This window comes from Setaria italica, chromosome IV (genome assembly GCF_000263155.2).
Source record: "Setaria italica strain Yugu1 chromosome IV, Setaria_italica_v2.0, whole genome shotgun sequence".
NCBI classification, from domain to species: domain Eukaryota; kingdom Viridiplantae; phylum Streptophyta; class Magnoliopsida; order Poales; family Poaceae; genus Setaria; species Setaria italica.
This window is the reverse complement of record NC_028453.1, coordinates 18,265,640-18,271,948: the sequence shown is the minus strand read 5'-3', so window position 1 is coordinate 18,271,948 and position 6,309 is coordinate 18,265,640.

Sequence of the window (6,309 nt, the reverse complement as noted above, 5' to 3'; positions counted from 1 at the left end):
CTCCATTGATCCAGCTTTTAAGAGCAGCCCAGCGTTTAAGTATATGGGGTAGTGCTAGCACAAAGTAACGTCACCTAAACTAGTTTTGCAAAATCTGCTCCAGCGTGGCACCGAACTGTGGGACCCGTGAAAATATTGAATACTCAGAGCATGTCGTTTTTTTTTCAATTGCAAGCTCCAGCTTTAGCATGCTTCCGAGGTGGAGTTTTGGAGCACCTTTTTGCTACTCCAGAAACTACTCTTTGAACCTCCTTGTGGAGTTGGTGGATAATTACCCACCAATGCCACTGGTTACATAGAAAAAACGGTTCGTTCTATTTTCCTCCGAGACTCTACACGCTCGTCTCCACCGGTCTCCACCGCGCTAGCGCCGCCCGTCGCTACCGCCGTCGGCCGCCGTGGCCCCTTCGTCCCGCGCGCTCCGGCCTTGGAGCCCCGTCGCCGGCCGCCCCCACTGTCGGCCACCCTAGCCTCGCCGCCGGTCGCACCCCCCGCCGCCCGCCCGATCCCCGCCACCCACCCGAGCCCCGCCGCCGGCCACCCCCACCGCCGCCCGCCCGAGCCCCGCTGCCGGCCGTACCCCCCGCCGCCCGCGCTAGCCCCGCCGCCGGCAGCACCACCCACCTGCTGATGCCTTCCCCTCCTCTTCCTTCGGGTGACCAGTGGACAACGGCAGAGAGAGGAAAAAGAAAGGAGGAAGAAAGGGGGGGAGAGGATGACAAGTGGGGCCTGAATTGGGGGCAACAATGGCAATTAACACTGAAATTGATTTTTTTTGGAGCTGAGAGTACCCATCTAGCCAAACACCCCATTTTATTTCTGGAGTTCTGGAGTGGAGCTGACTCTACCTGGAGTTTTGGAGTAGAGCAGCTCCACCTAGAGCTGGAGCCATGCCAAACAGGGCCTTACACGCTATTGCAGCTGCTCTAATACGATCTTCTACGAAACGATGGGACCCATGTATTCACATCCTCATCTTTAGGGATGGCAACGGGGCGGGTTCGGATCGGGTGGAGTGTCTGGGCATCCAAAACCGAAACCCGAACCTAAAACCCGAATCCGCCTCGAACACCGATTCGGGTAAAAATCCATCCCTGAAATCGAAACCCGCGGATACTTGAAACCCGACAGATTAACCGAAACTCGAGAATATTGCAAAAAATTAACAAGGATCGGAGAATAACATGCAAATAACGAACTAGAGAATAATATAACAGTTCACAAGTTCAGAGATTATTAAAAAAAAGCAACGCCACAAAGGTATAGAACTGGAGAATCACAAAACAATTCACAAGTTCAGTACAAAGGTAGAAGCAACCCAAGGTAGAAGTGACATCTTGATCGAACACATACTTCTCTAATGTGATTGTGCCATCTTGTGGGTTTGCAGATAATTTAAGAGTTGTCTGTGTTAAACCTTTTCTAGTAGCTCTGTCGGCAATATGATTCTTTGAATGAGTTGTACCATTTCTTGTCTCCCTACCTAAATGTCTTCTACACCATTTTACATTTTGCTTTCCAAACCCCATTTACATTATTCAAATCAAAGTCTTTCCATACTTCATATCTTAGCTTCCTCTTACTACCAACAGGAATATCATCTTCTACCTCTACCACATCAGTATTACCTACAATTGCAGAATCAGTTGCCGGTGCTGCTAAATTGGATGGCGGTGTTACTGAATTGGCTGCAAGACATCGATGAGTTTGAGGACGAGAACCCACAGATTGAGATGCAGCAGCAGCTTGAGATTCACTCGAAGCACCAGGAGCTGACATTGCTCACTTCCTTACAAATGCAAAAAAAGGCAAACACACATGGGATTAGTCTCTGTACTAGTTTGACACTTAGATGATGCATGAAATTTGAGATCTAGGGAAGGGATGTGCCACCGTACCTCTTGGCTTGCTGGAATCGCGACGTCAGGCAGAGTGGCGGAGGAGCAGGTGGGGTGGAGGAGCCGGTGGGCGGCGGGCGGCGGAGGAGCGGGCGGGGTGGAGCGGGCGAGGCGGCGGAGGAGTAGGCGGGGTGGAGGAGACGGAGGGCGGCGCGAGGCAAAGGAGCGGGTGGGGTGGAGTGGACGGTGGAGGAGCGGGCAGCGGGGCAGAGGAACAGGAGGCGGGCGCAGCTGGATGCGGTGTGCAGGAGTCACGGCCTCGCGGGACGCCGAGATGGCAGGGTGCGGGGATGGGGTGCCAGGGTGCGGCTGTGCGGGACAGCGTGGCTTATATACCTAGGGTTGTTAGGTGGGCTTTTAAAAGGGCTGAATGTTTCGGGGCCCCGATGGAGCTCCACATGTGAATTTAAGAATCCGCCCCAAATCCGTAGTATTTTGGGTATCCGAACCCAAAAAACCATGCGTGAAAATTAGGAACCAAAACCGAAACCCGCGGACGCAAAACCTGCGGATATCCACCCCGAACCCGATCCGCTGCCATCCTTACTCATCTTTCGCCGTAGCAAAGACTACACCAATAAAAAAAGAAAAGGAAAGAAGGGGTGGCACCCCCACAGGTCTCCGTGGTATCCACCATCGCATGGACGCTGAGGGAGCGCGAGGAAAAGCGACGCCGGGAGGGGCCAAGCAGCTGGCTTCAGCTCGCGCAGATCCAGCCGCCTGCTAACTCCATCTGCACTGCATGTGGCGAGCTCAACCATGGATCCTGCTGGGGAGCTCGGCCATGGATGCGGCTGTGGCGAGCTCGACCATGGATGCGGTACTGTGCACCCTCATCAATTCGTCAGTGTGAGCTTGATTCCAGCGATGCAAGCTTGGCTTCCCTTTCCTCCAGCAGTGCAGGCTCAACCTCCCTCTCCTCCAGTGGCAACAGGATCCCATCATCGACGTGCGTGCGATCGGCGGTGGGCGAGCAGAGACGCGTGTTATTCAGCTTCAGCTTCTTCGAGGAAAAGAAGCGGCGGGGAACAGGTGCTCACGCTGTGGGACCGGCTATTTCTCGAGGCATCGATGCTAGCGTTGCGATTTTCCGATCTTCTCTCTCCCCCACGTCGGCATAAATCCTACATCAGCAACCTTTGAGCTAGTTGACCAAGCACCGTTGGGGGAGGCCTAAACAGATAATCAGTTACCACGTTTAGAAACTTGATGCCGCCGAACTCTGGGTGTTAACAGATAACTTGCAGTGCCACATGGCAGGCCCACACGCGAGCAACAACTGATCATGGGGCCTGATCTACTCCCTCTGTTTCAAATTATAGGTCATTTTGATTTTTTTCTAAATTCATAATATTTGCTATGTATCTAGACATAAATACATATTTAAGTGCATAGCTAAAAGTATGCATGTAGAAAAGCCGAAACGACCTATAAATAGGATAGTTCAGCAAGTGGAGGCTACATGGGATGGCCAGTTGCGAGGAGGGTCCAGAGGTGGTCGTATGACGCCTTTTGATTCTGTTAGGTAGATTTAAAAAACAAAATTGATATTAGCTTGCATTATATCCATTATCAGCGCGATTTGATGTTTGCATTTGTGTTACCATTCCTGACCAAATGTCAAATTAGTTCATTGGCCCTCCAAACTCAGATAACGAGAGTTAATTTTAGATAGGAATGGAAAAGGATCAAAATATCATTCCACCAAAAATTTTATCCTTTCTTCTCCACCACCCCAGGTAGAATGGACTTTTATTAACACATGAACTAGAAACTAGCTCCAAACAGAATAGGACTAATTTTAGTCAACTAAAATCTAATGTCTAAACTTTAATTGCGGTTAAACTTTAATTTCAGTTCATCCAAATGACCCAAAACTTAACTAAAAAGGTAAAACAATAGAGACACGTCGGCCAGCTATATATCTCTATAAGATATTACTAAGATAGTAGAAATGCTCGTGCGTTGCTATGAGTTCTACCCATTCTCAAGTCAATCCACTGGTAAAAAAAATTCATACAGAACATATCCTCCTTCGTGAAATTAAGTTTGTGACTTCTTATAAGTTTCAGGGTTGATGGCTTGCACTTGCTCTTTAACACATAGCTCCCATCCATTATTCATATCAGTACGATGCTGGGGAAGGGTCTGACCCTAAGCAGCTCACAACTCAACAACAAGTATAACCAAACCCAAAGGACTCTCTAGCTCTCTATTGCGCTATTCTCCCATGCGAGTAAAATGATCCAACACAAATCTTGTCCTAGCCCACGCGGTGCTTGCTGGGGCATCGTGGCTCGCGTACTTCCTCCCGCACTGCTCTCGTGAGGCCCAAACACCTCCGTGGCTCGCTATCGCTTCCAGTATCCAACCAAATCAACACCACAACGCGCGTTGCAGGCCCCCTCGCTCGCTCACTCGCATGATAGGGCATCAGTGTCACTCGCATGACAGGGCATCGGTTCAATGATAGGCCGTCCATGGGTGCCCCCAACATGTGCCCGTACCACCACTACATCTTATCCATCAAGTAGCTCAACACGCTAAGCGTGGCTGCCGTGTTGGCCTTCTCCATGATGGTCCCACTCTCGGAGATCGCCATCGTGGTACTCCTTGTCCCCTACCTCCTCGCCCTCGCCAAGTCACCTTCCTACAGCGTCCAGACAAGCCCAGCCTGGCCGCACCCAGCTTCCTGAGCTTTGACAGGCGGTGTTAGTGTTTAGATCCGGCAACTTACCGAGGGGGTACCTGAGGTAGTGCTTTGTGTGTGGGGCTCGCCGAAGACCAGGAACTCAAAGGTGAACTCGAACACACGATTTAGATAGGTTCAGGCTGCTTATGTCGCGTAATACCCTACATCTTGTGTGTTGGTTGGATTGTATTGATTGATGAGATGTTTGGAGGGGGTCCCTATCTTGCTCTATAGTGCCGGGGGTAGGGTTACAGGTCGGTTGTTGTACAAGAGTACTAGTTGGATTCAACCAAAAAGTCCTACTCTAATTGTTGCGAGTAGTTTCCTAATCTTTGACTAGTCCTTGTCAGCCACGTAGACCACACTGTCCTATGGCGGAACCGTCCAAATTAACTTGACTAAAATACACTTAAGTCGCCTAACACTCGATCATGCACTTTAGACAAGCCATTTGGATCGTCTGTCGGATTTCATCCAATAAACCACATACTCAGGATCGAGAAGCATTGCTCACACAAAGGTAAGTGGTTATAGAGATTACAACATTCGCATCATATTAAGGTAGTTCAACAATTTATTACATCAGAGTTTTCAAAATTCAGATAGAGTTTGCAAGGTTGTAAACAACGAAGAAGTAAAATATGCGGAAGCTAAACGTCAATACACGATATCACGGTGAAGCCGACCATGACATCAATAACCTCTGTCCTCGCCGTCCGAGGAGGGATCCCACTCGACCATCCAATCCGGAGGGAGCTGGGTAGGCCAAGTGCCGCTAGCAGCCAAACTATCGACATTACCTGAAAAGTTATGCCACAAGCAAGGCTGAGCAACTAATACTCAGCAAGACTGACCCGATAGTGATTGCTAAACCACTAACTTCTAGACATGTAGGCTATTTGGTTGTGGGTTTGTTTTTGCCAAAAGCGACTAATGTTGGTCCTTACTTTCAATATTTTAGCTCAGGTTCTAAGTTCATTAATCAATCTAAATTAGCAATTTATACTAAGCAAACATAGTTTTCAAACAATTTAACGACAAGCATCAAGTTTAATATTTCCATCATGTTCCATCTTTACTTAATGCAGCATAGCGATCAAGTAGTCCCAAACTGTGAGAGGCAGACGATTCGAATCGAGTTTATCAACCATGCATGGCGAACCTAATCCCATGACATCCGCGCACCACAACGAGTCGCTTCATTTGTCAGCCGTCCCCATCAATTCCCAGGCACGTGTCGGGTCCACTTCCCTTGGTACAAGGCTCTACAGTCCTAGCCTCTACCATACTGTGACTGCACTTGTCACCACATGATGCACCAGGGGAAAACTCAGTTTCTAGAGATAGTGGAACGAAACGCTCACGTCCTGGTTCAATCAGGTACTAGGCTTCCCCATCCCATGCTAGGTATAAGATTAGTACTTTCAAACACTTGATCACGAACACTATCACTTTTCAACCTTAGTCCATTTTAAGTAGATAGACGGGGCAAACCACTGAGTACCGAACAATAAAGCCTGGCCCCGTCCATCATCCTTATGGTTATAACATAAGTGAAGCAATCATCTCCTATAGCTCGCGAGTGATAGGCAATCACTCGACTTTTACCGAGTCCTATTTAAGCATTGCATCTACTTGACTCTAGTAACTAGTGTTCAGATCAAAAGGGTACTAAGTTCATGCATCTATGGTTTCGATCAACTCCTAGAAACGTAAATG